This window comes from Ailuropoda melanoleuca, chromosome 10 (assembly GCF_002007445.2).
Source record: "Ailuropoda melanoleuca isolate Jingjing chromosome 10, ASM200744v2, whole genome shotgun sequence".
In the NCBI taxonomy this organism is placed as follows: domain Eukaryota; kingdom Metazoa; phylum Chordata; class Mammalia; order Carnivora; family Ursidae; genus Ailuropoda; species Ailuropoda melanoleuca.
The window spans coordinates 29025867-29037617 of NC_048227.1; the positions used below are offsets into that span (position 1 = coordinate 29025867).

Consider the following 11751-nt stretch of genomic DNA (forward strand, 5'->3'; position numbering starts at 1 on the left):
AAAAAAAAAAAAAAACAATTAATCCAATCAAGAAATGGGAAAAAGACATGAAGAGACATTTCGCCAAAGAACACATACAAATGGCCAACAGACACATGAAGAAGTGCTCGGCATCAGGGAAATACAAATCAAAACCACAATGAGATACCACCTCACACCAGTCAGAATGGCTAAAATTAACAAGACAAGAAACAACAGATGTTGGCGAGGATGTGGAGAAAAGAGGAATATTCTTACGCTGTTGGTGGGAACGCAAGCTGGTACAGCCACTCTGAAAAACAGTATAGAGGTTCCTCAAGAAATTAAAATTAGAGCTACCCTACAACCCAGCAACTGCACTGTGTATTTACCCCAAAGATACAGATGCGGTGATTTGAAGGGACACCTGCACCCCAATGTTTATAGCAGCAATGTCCACAACAGCCAAACTGTGGAAAGAGCCCAAATGACCACCGACAGATGAATGGATAAAGATGTGGTACATATCTACAACGGAATATTACTCAGCCATCAGAAAGGATGAATACTTCGCATTATATCGATGTGGATGGAACTAGAGAATATTATGGTGAATGAACTAAGTCATTTAGAAAAACACAATTATCATACAGTTTCACTCATATGAGGAATATAAGAAGAGGATCATAGGGGAAGGGAGGGAAAACAGAATGGGAAGAAATCAGAGAGGGAGACAAACCATGAGAGACTCTGGACTCCAGGAAACAAATGGAAGATTGCGGAAGGAGAGGTGGGGAGGATGGGGTAACTGGGTAATGGGCATTTAAGAGTGCACATGATGTGATGAGCACCAGGTGTTATATGCAACTGATGAATTACTGTACATCTAAAACTAATGATGTACTTTATGTTGGCTAATTGAATTTAAATTAGAAAAAAAATGAGAAACAGTTCTTTAGCTTAAAATGTTTTTGTGATGGTGGCTTGGCCGTAGGAGCCACGTGATGGCAGGTAAGCGTCTCACACGTCTATACAGTGCACTTGGCACCCAGTACAAACTCCGTGAACTTTCGTTTGCTCAGTGAGCAAATAAACTTCGCTAACTTCCACAATCCCTCAACTTGACAGTTGTCTTTCTTTAAACTGCATTTCTGCCGCTGCCAAGAATATCTCCCCTCTGCTGAGCTTCCTGTTGCTCCCCTCCCCGGCTCCAAAATAACAAGAAGTTGCTTGGCAGTGATGTCATTGCCACTGTCACCGCCTGCAGGGCATTCACATGCTGGCTATATTTAAGACCCAGGCTTCATGTTCAGTGACATGGAAATTGCCACCTTGTGAACCGTACCGGAAAGGCAAGGTTCGAAAAATTTTCTACGAATAACCAGGTTACAAGCTCTGCCCCTCCCAAGGCAAAGAGGAGAAGCCAGGGCATTCAACTGAGCAGCGGGCTCTCCAGCCTCGGGGATCAGCCAGGTCCAACTGGTTCTTTTCAACCGTTTCTCTCAAGTAGCACAAATGCTAACACTCGCTTTGGATAGTGTGTTCGCTCTCTTTGAATTATTCTCCTTTCCCAGGCTCCTCTGTCTTCTGTTTTCCCTCCAATACCTTCTGTTATTTTTATTTACTCCTCCAGATTGCTCTACCTACTTCTCATTAGAATAAAAAAGCAAAGGGAGTGTTAATGAATGGTAAACGCAGCCCCCTTCCCCCCACCCTGCTGTGGATAATTATCATAACCTTTTAATCAGAGTTCTATCATACTTATTGGTTTGGGTAACTTTTTTCTATCTCCTGCTCCTGTGCTCTGATGGGAAAGTGATGGGCTGCTGCAGTATTTCAGACACAACCTTCTCCCTGTTCCCTCAGCAGCTGCAGATTTTTTGCATCTTGATGAACCGCCCAAATCCATGTTTGGCGCACATTTTGCAGGGAACATCTGGCACCGACTACTAATGGCTCTAACGCATAACCATTCAACATGGGCACGTGCTTCAAAATGCAGCTGTTCGTGCAAATATACCTTGCTGCTTACTCCTCCTAAAAATTTTAGTTCATCAACAAAACCTGAGTCTTTGATTGGATTCTGGAAGCAGCAGAGAAAATAAACAAGCACATGGCTTTCTCCCTTGTATTTGAATGCAGGAACATATGCCATGATGCTCCTGTTCCTCTCTTCCTGTCCATGGTTTTCATACCGAACGGCTATCTAGGAAACTCTCATGGGTCACACAATTCTGAAGGGGGCATCAAGGAACTTAGATGGCTCTCCACTTCTCATGGTGTCTGAGAAGGCACTTTCATAATTTTAAGTTCAGATGTTAACACATTTGGCTTTTCCATCTTTCTGTCTGGGGAAAGGAGGATCCCCATGTCTGTACTCTTTAAAGAAAAATCAGCTGGGAAATCACCCATGCCAAGGACACCTTCACCTTCCACACTCCCCAAAGCAGGAGCCAAGCGGTGATGAAGGGTGAAGAAACTGGCTCAGGCTCTGTTGGTGGGGGTCCTCCTGCCTCACCCTGGAGCCCACCTCACTTGGGCCATGAAAACATTCATATCCTTTGTCCTGCGATCCTGTTCCTGTCAACATGTTCACAGAGGGGAAAAGGAGTGACAGACCCAAGGATATCATCTCAGCCTGCATCTACAATCTCAGAAAACTAGAAGCAGCCTGAACACGAACCCGTGTGGAAACCACTCAGTCAACTGTGGAGTCCCTTACAGCCTTCAGAAAGGACAAAGAGGCAGGCCCTCCACATGCCACCATGGGGTTATCATGTAACACCTCTTCCCAGGAAAGAACTTGGGCAATATGAACCAGAAGCCTTTACAGCTTTTTGGGTTTTAGATTTTATTTATTTCATAGAGAGCAAGAGTGAGAGCACAAAGCAGAGGGAGGAGAAGCAGGCTCCCCATTAAGCAAGGAGCCTGATCCAAGGCTCGATCCTGGGACCCTGGGATCATAAACTGAGCCAAAGGCAAAAACTTAACCAACTGAGCCACCGGGTGCCCCTTTACAGATCCCTTTTAACATGGGAATTCCACTTCTAGAAATCTAGACTAAGGATTTTAAAACAAAAAAAGACAAAGTAAAAGCTTTATCAAAATATATGTTCATGGAAATCCTACTCCAGCAAGGGTGGGGGAGAAGAGTGGAGAGGAATGGTTAAGGAAATGGCGTGAGAACCAAGAACACAACCCAACACAGAATTCCACACAGCCTTTGAAAGGGATATCCACGGAAGGCAGTAATGTGAGGAAACGTTCATGGTAGGACGCTAAATGCTTTTCAGAGCAGACCAACTTACAGATTCAGAATGATCTGAATTATGTCAAATAAATACATAAAATGAACTGCAATAAAATGCCTCATAAATAATAAATAAAACATTTATGGTAATCATGTCCAGGGGATTTTCTTCTTTAAACTACTCTTATTCTCAGACTTAAGGATTGTAATTTGTACATTATTCTTATATGCCGGGGGGGTGAAGGATCTCTTAACATAATTTGAAATCTACACAGAAAAACAAGAAAACGTTTAAGAAAATTGCATGCACACACTGATGGTGGTAGAAATATGTAAAAATTGTATTTTAATGGACTAAGGGGAGATAATCGTTATGCTAGGGTTGGGAGATTTGAGATGTCCTTTTCCATTTTAGGTTATGTTGCTTTTACAACTTAAAGGTGATTTGGGTGGGGGGGCTGTTTGTTTTAAAAGCACGGAAACAAGAGCTTTCTCAAGAACTCTCCAGCAGACTAGTCATGGCAGAATTCTACCCTGGAATCCCACTTACATCCATCTGCACATGAAAGCATCCAGTGCAATGTCAGGCGAGCAAACCAACCTGAAGGATGATGGGCTCATGCTAATACCACACATGCAGATCTGTCAAATCCCACCAAAAGCAAGCCTACATGGTATTCATCATTTGTTTAAAAGTATCATCAAAAGGGCCACCTGGGTGGCACAGTCAGGCGACCAACTCTTGATTTTGGCTCAAGTCCTGATGTCAGGGTTGGGCTCCATGCTCAGCGTGGAGTCTGCTTAAGACACGCTCTTCCCCTACCCCGCCCCTCCCCCCATCTGCCTAAAATAGACCAATATTCTAAAAAAAATATATCCAGGCTCCTGGATGGAGCCATCAGTTAAGCATCTGATTCTTGATTTTGGCTCAGGTCTGATCTCAGGGTCATGACACAGAGCCCTGAATCAGGCTCTTCACTCAGCATGGAATCTGCCTGAGTTTCTCTCTCCCCAACCCTGTGCTATCTCAAATAAAAGTTAGAAATATACCATCAAAAGCAAAATGACCGATGTTAATGGTGCTAATTCTCACAGTGCATCAGAGTATTCTGTTTTTCAAACTAGAACACAAAACTAACTCCCAACTTGGCTCAGAAAGAAAAATTAAGTGCCATCAGCTTTCTACAAGCCCAGGTGGTTTCAGAAAACTTCCCCTCCCAGATCCGATATTCAACGTGGGTCAAGAACCAGAAGCATCAGCATCACCCGGAGCTTGCAAGAAACACCTGCTAACAGGCCCTGCCCAGCCCTGCCGAAACCAAGTCTGCAGTCCACCGTGATCAGCACGTGCACCTGGTGGAGACATTCAAGTTGGAGGAGCACTGCTCTAAACCACCAATCGTCAGACTTGGCTGAGCACTCGAATTACTGGAGCAATTCGGGTTTCACTTCCAGAGATTGACTTAATTGGTCTAGAGGGACAGCCTGGACAGTTGGTTTTCTGGGTTTGGGGTTTTTGTTTTGTTTTGGGGTTTTCTGGACAGTTTTAAAAGCTCCCCTGGTGAATGTAATACATAGCCAAGTCTAAGTGAGTCATTTAGCTCTTCAACCCAAAGAATTCTTTATTAGAAAGTTAGTTACATCTGAGCAACAGCAGGTTAGATTAACTCCAGAAAATGGCTCTTTGCAAGCTTAGATGGAGAAATAATTTACTTCTTTGAAACCAGTAACAACCACGGCTGGCTTTTACTAAGTACTTACTCTTGGTATTCACCATGCTTAGCACTTTTCATCCACTGTCTCTTCGACAGCATCTAGAAGGGAGAGACGATTATCCCAGTTTCCTAGGTGAGAAGCATTAGGGGTACAATTACCACCAGAAGTCACACATCCAGAAGTGACAGAAGCACCAGCAGGACCCTCAGATCCCCTTCCCCTAGTCCTGACCTTGAGAAGTAGGGCTCCGATCCAAGCCTTGCCCCATACCATTACACTATACTTCCTTCCAAGAAGGGCCAACTCAACCAGAATGTAAGGAATGACGGAATGACAAGCCAAAAGGTTAAAGTCTTTGTTGATATGGATGGATATATATATATATATCCCATTCCCCCCATTTTCACACCTACAGGTTCAAGTCTGCTCTGTCTTGTTCATTGCTGATTGACAAGCTTAACACAGAATAGATGTTTGAGGAGTGACTCAACAAATGAACACACAAGTACTACCATCCTTCACTGAATTTCGGTAGCATTAAGCTTCAGGAACCCGGCTCCCGCTAAGCCATCTGGTCTCCTGCCCTGACACATACATCTTCTACTCCTCCTTGTCCAACCCCACTGAATTCTCCGTGGCTGCTCTGGTTTAAGTCATCAAGGACCTGTCAGCTGCTGACAAGGACGCGCTGAAGAATGAGGAAGAGAGCAGCTCATTCAGCTAATGAGATTCAGCCAAGTGCAAGAGTCAATGACCTTGGGGAAAGCAAGGTTTATGTCCAAGGGGGAAGTGAAGGCCAGGAGCACCAGAGTAGGCTGGAACAAAGTGGGAGCTCAACAGACAATTCATTGTAGTCACGGTCTAGTCCTGAGACAAAGCCTCTCACAGGCTAAAGCAACTCAAGAGAACTAAAGCAACTCAAAATGGGCCAGAAGGCTCCCACCCAATTCTGATGGCATATTTGCATATTGTCTTGAAAATGAGAATACTGGGCAAGGGCTAAGGCAAGGACCCTCACTGAGAATAGCACTGCCTCCTAGAGGTGTGGGCATAGGCATTTCTAAAGCTCCACTGGTGACTCATGTTGGGAGAAGCCTAAGCAACACAGAAGTATGGAGACGCTTTGGCCATCGCCAGGATGATGGGGTGCTGCTAGCATTTATCCACTGGGGCCTGAGATGCTAGCTGTCCTGACGGCCAAGGCAGTCCCACCGGCCGAGGCAATCCCACCGGCCAAGGCAACCCCACCACACCCAAGAGTGACCTACGTCCTATCATACTTTGATCGTCCTGGACCCTTCACGTAGGTGCAAAATTTGTTACTAGTCTGACCCCACAACCTAGTCCATTTAATATACATGAAACAGTCTAGTTTTTATCCTAGCATCCACCACACTCTGCTCTTTCATTTTCTGTTCTTATAAAGCATGCCTTGTGATCTTCTTACCGCCTTTAATCCAAACTCATGCATTATAAGTAGGTGCAAGCACTTAACCGCATCATGTTTTCCAGCAAAGCCAAACCCAGCCAATATATACTGAAATTCACTCTTTATTATGAATTCCTTTCCTTTTTCCTTCATAGCAGTTAGCGTATTATACTCATTTAATAATTAGTTCTATAGGTAGGTTTTGTAGCTATGCATTTCGTTTCAGTACAATAAAGGGGACCTTACCCAAAAAATTTTCCCCTAATTATTTTTATTTTATAAAAGGAATACAGACTCTTCTAGAGCATAAGAACTACAGATCCTCGAGATTCAGTGCTTGCTAAGGAGGTCAAGTTACTACTGGACAAGAAGATCCAAACAAGGCAAGACAGAAAAGAGGACACAGAGCCTGTGTTTGACCTTCTCAACTCTGACCATTGGACTCTTGGGATAAAAACCATCATCAATGCCTTTAGATAAACACTGAAGACTTTTACTGTCCTTTTTCACTAGAAGCATACCCCTCACATTTCTCTAATTTAAATACAACAAACGGCAGAGACTGAGATTTAAAGCCTCCCTGGAAAGCCACTGAAGGTCTTCCAGGGGGCCAGACATCATGATGGGAGTGGGGTGCCAGAGATCCTTATCTAGCCTTCCCTTATGGATGGGGCAGCATAGTTCTGTCTCACACGCAGGACACGGTCACAGCGGGTGACTCAACAGCCCAAAAGGGACAAATAAAGGGACTCACAAGACTGGAAAGAACACTGGGAGGAGCTGAAGGTCAAATGAAGGTCAGTGGCCAAAGACTCCCGTATGCTCACTGCAGGGGAAAGCTAGGACAGGGATGGACCCACAAGCTCTCTCCTGGCTTCAGAACCCCGAGCCACCCACCGCCAGTACAGCAGCTAAGAAGAAATTCAGGAACATCCACTGAGCATTTATGATGAGCCTGGAGATCTGCTGAGGGCTTTAAGAGCATTAGCTCCTGTCACCTTCCCCCAAACCTATGAGGAAGTGTAACAGACATGATTTATCTGCCCTCTGCCTGTCTTGAAGACCTGGCGAGGCAGTCCATCATTGTCTTCTGCTCACTCCTGGCCACAACTTGCCCAGTCAAGAGTCTAAGAGGTTATACATGGACAATAAGGGAAAGTCTCTTCTTTGGATCCTGCACAAGGCTTGGCACGACCAGAGGCCATTTTGCTGCTATGTGCAGAGGCCCTACCCAAGAAGGACATGAACACAGAGCCAAAAGCAAGGGAGAGAGAGCAATGACCTCAGTGGAGAACCAGGTCCAGTAATACCAGAACAGAGTGACCAGTCCCGCCAACATCAAATTCTCCCGTTGACCCAAGCTCATTTGGTTTGGATTTCTACAGCCAAAAGCTTATTAATATTAGTTCAGATTATGCACCAGTTCATGGACAGGGAAAGGAAGATGTGAGAAATTGCTGGGTGGCCCAGCCAGGACCAGAATCACTGTGCCACCTCCTTAGCCAAGAGGTAGACACAGCCCTTGCAAGCCAGCGCTCATCAGGCACACCACACCGCATCCTGCTTTTTGTCACCTCACAGGAGAGACAGAAAAGCCTTTTAAATTTTCAACAGAGGAGGAACCAGAGGCTCAGGAGGGTAAAGGAAACGGCCGCATCACACAACCAACATGTTCTTGTTTGCACACCCAAGCTCCCCAGCAGGAGATGAAGTAGTGACCAACAGTAATAGTGAGGCTGGTCCTGACAGAAGACGGGAAGAGAAGGCTTTGACTGGGGCTCTGTGAAACAACCCCAGGACACGCTCTTCACCTTCTTCCCAAATCATGACCAGCAGCACATCTCTTCATGGACCTGGCAGGTGGATGGTTGAGGGAGCAATTTTACTTAGGCACAGAGAAAACACAACTCCGTCCAACCCCCTATTATACACGCGAAGAAGCCTGGTTGGTTAGGACTCAGGATTTAACAGCTAAGACCATTCACGAACTGACTCAAGTAACCAAAGGAATTTATTAGTTCACGTAACTGCTAAGTCCAGAGGAAAAACAGCTTCAAGAAAGACTGGATCGAGGAGCTCAAGGTATCTAATCAGAACTTGCTTGTTTCTCTCTCCCTCCGTTTCTCCACTGTGTTGTTGCCATTTGAGGTCAGGATCTTCCCACATAGCAGCAAACATTGCTACCAACAAGGCCTGCCTTATATCCTATCCTCTTAAGGCGGCCATAATAGCCTCTTAGCAAACCAACTTGGCTGCCTACTTTTGTGACCCAATCACGGTGACCAAGAAATAGAATAAGCTGACTACCCAGGCCTGCATCGCCTGCCCTGCTCTGGAACCCAGGCAGGCAGTGGCAGAGTCAGTCCCACCAAATCACACGGAACAGGAAGGAGGAATCACCCAGCAAGAATGATTGGGATAGCGTCCACCCCAGGAAGAAAAAAATCCTGGTGGCCAGGGCAGGCAGGCTCCAAACTGACCCCCAATGGTCTCTGCCTCTTGGAAGGTACATCCATGTGTAGACCCCCCACACACACTTAATCAGGGTTGATCTATGTGACCAGAGGAAACAGGGAACTGATCGGATCACATTCCCAAGATGAGGTTGTGAAAGACCGCATCTTCCATGTGGTGTATTCTCTTGCTCTTAGGTTACTCCCACTCCAGGAAGCCAGCTGCTGTGCTGCGTGCAGCCCTACTGAAGAGGCCCACGTGGCAGGGAACAGAGGCCTCTTACTAAGAGCCACACGAGTAAGCTGGAAAGTGGACCCTCCAGAGGCACCTGGGTGGCTTAGTCGGTTGAGCATCTGACTCTTGATTTCGGCTTGTCATCTCGGGGCTGTGGAACTGAGCCCTGTATCAGGCTCCACGCTTAGCAGGGAGTCTGCTTGGGATTCTCCCCTCTCTCCCTGTGCCCCTCTTGTGCGCACATGTGCTCTCATATACCTAAATCTTTAAAAAAAAAAAAAAAAGTGGACCCTCCAGTCCCAACCAAGCCGTCAGCTGACTGCAGCCTCAGGATAAACTCTGCTCGAGAACCACCGAGTTGATCCATTCCCAGATTCCTAACCCCCAAGGACTGTGAAGATGACGAACATTTATTTTTAACTGCCAAGTGTTGGAACAATTTGCTACACATTAAGAGCTAATAAAATGAGCAAAAACAGAAAACATGCCCGCAATAATCCAACAACTCTGGTCACTGGCTTCTCTGAAAGGCAGTTTGCATGCAGAGCTCTGCTTTCTGTGAACACCTGTCTCATAGCTTCAGTTTGCCTAATTCAGTAGGAAATATGCCAGTCTTTCAGCCATGAGACTCACATGCCTTCCCCTGCTCCTGACTATAAAGCCTCCACCTCAGGATCCAGCAGCTGCTTGGGGCCACAAAAGCACTGGGCTGGTTATACGACCTTGCTGTTGGTTGAGCCATGACAGCACCAAAGGAAAGCCATTCATTTTGAGCAAAAAGGAACGTGATAAAATGCTGAATTTGTTCGAGGGGGGTGGGGGGTGGTGTTCGGTTTTACAACAACACTCAGAGCCAGTAAAACACACCTACACGTTAACAAACTGAGTATTCCAATACTTACGGCAAAAATGATTTCACTTTTTAGGGTCTGAAATCGCCTAGCATTTAATTCTTTCTGCTCCATTGCCATGACATTTTAGGTTTCGATGAGATAAGGTTTCTTGGTAATATGATTATTATACTCAAGAAAAAGGATAACGATAGTTAACATTTATTGAGCACTTACGAAGCACATTTACTGAGCCAACACACAGTCTCTCATTTTATCCTGCAACAACGTGAGGTCCAGGGTTTTCTTATCCTCATCTGACATAAGGAAACTAAGTCACTTGCTCAGCTCACACAACTCGGCAGCAGCAAAGCCGTGACTGAGCCCGCACAGTCCGATCCCGGCACCCGTGCCACTGACCACTAGGCAGAACCACCTGCATTGGGACACCTGTCACCTGAACTCAAGTAGACGTGAGAACTGAGCAGCCCCATGGCACGCACACAGGCCTCACTTCCGGCCTGACACCCTTCCTGGGTCCATCATCAACATACCCCAGGCTCACAAGCAGCAACTATCCACGCAGGTCCACCGTCTGGCAGCACAGGCAGCGCTCCTTCCGTGGCCAGGGGCAAGATGAAAGTTCCAACAACTGGCACAGGAACTCTCTGGAACAGGTCAGCCGTTGGGCGGATTCAAAACGTACACATCCAACAGCTCCATTTGCTTACTTCCTGTTCTCTCCTGCTCATATGTGCCACTTCATACATGTTCCTTCTATCTGCAGCCTGCAAACCTTCAGGCACCTTCCACTCAGCGACCCACGGTTCAAATGGAGACACTTCAGATCATAAAAACTGCTTAATAAGTTAATTCTTTCTATTCCATTCATGGGCTAAAATTCTCCTCAGAATCATCATTTACTAAAACACACTTACTATAAAATACACTAAACCACTTCTATCCAGAGCCTCATGTCCTTTCAAATACAGCTCTCATTTTGTCCTTTCTGGTGCAGAAGATCGTCTATTTCCTACACGAAGAAATGCACACTTGCTCACGTTCAGCAATCACCCAGAAACCCGACCTGCAAGCAAGGGAGCGGGGACTCAAGGCTAAGCAGCCTCCTAGCACAATCCCAAAAGGACGGAGAACAGCAATCTGTCTGTGACCCAGAACCAGAGTCCTGCAGACTTCACCCTCTATCGTAAACACACACAGTCCTACCACAGAACCCTGGCGTGGCCAGACCGAACGGTGGTCCAGCGGAAAAGACACCGGGGACTGTACTATCAGTGACACTCAACTGTCTGACATTCTTGAGAGGGCTTTTCGAAGAAAGCAGAGAAATTCTAATGGAAACTAGATATGGGATCATTGCACCAACCTTTGATTACATGTACATAACAATTGCAGTAGTGCCACACCCACCCCCAGGCAGAGCCAGGGCAGACGACTGCTGTGAATGCCAGAGTTTGGGATTCCCCTGCAGACCCACAAGGCCATGGCTCCTGGGTTTAAGTTTTGTGTTTTTTTTTTCTTTCTAGAGATAGAGCACACACGAGCAGGGAGAGGAGCACAGGGAGAGAATCTCGAGCAGACTCCCCACTGAGCACGGAGCCCAACACAGGGCTTGATCTCACAACCCAGAGATCATGACCGGAGCCAAAATCAAGAGTCAGCCACTTAACTGACTGAGCCACCCAGGAGACCCTCCTGGTCTTATTTCAAAGTAACTTTAAAGAACCACCCATAAACTGCTTATCTTACCTAAAACAGGAAAAAACTTGAACTCTAATAATGTCCAGCAAATTAAAATTACTCTCATGTGGTTCATTAGCTCAATGAAATGCCACATCCAGGCATATTAAAGCCATGAA

General features: G+C 45.9%; 1 protein-coding gene across 7 annotated transcripts in view; it reads right to left on the reverse strand.

Annotated features, from left to right (window-relative positions):
* Window positions 1–11751, reverse strand: part of SNX29 (sorting nexin 29) — a 546533-nt gene that overhangs the window by 414707 nt on the left and 120075 nt on the right. The window lies entirely within an intron of this gene.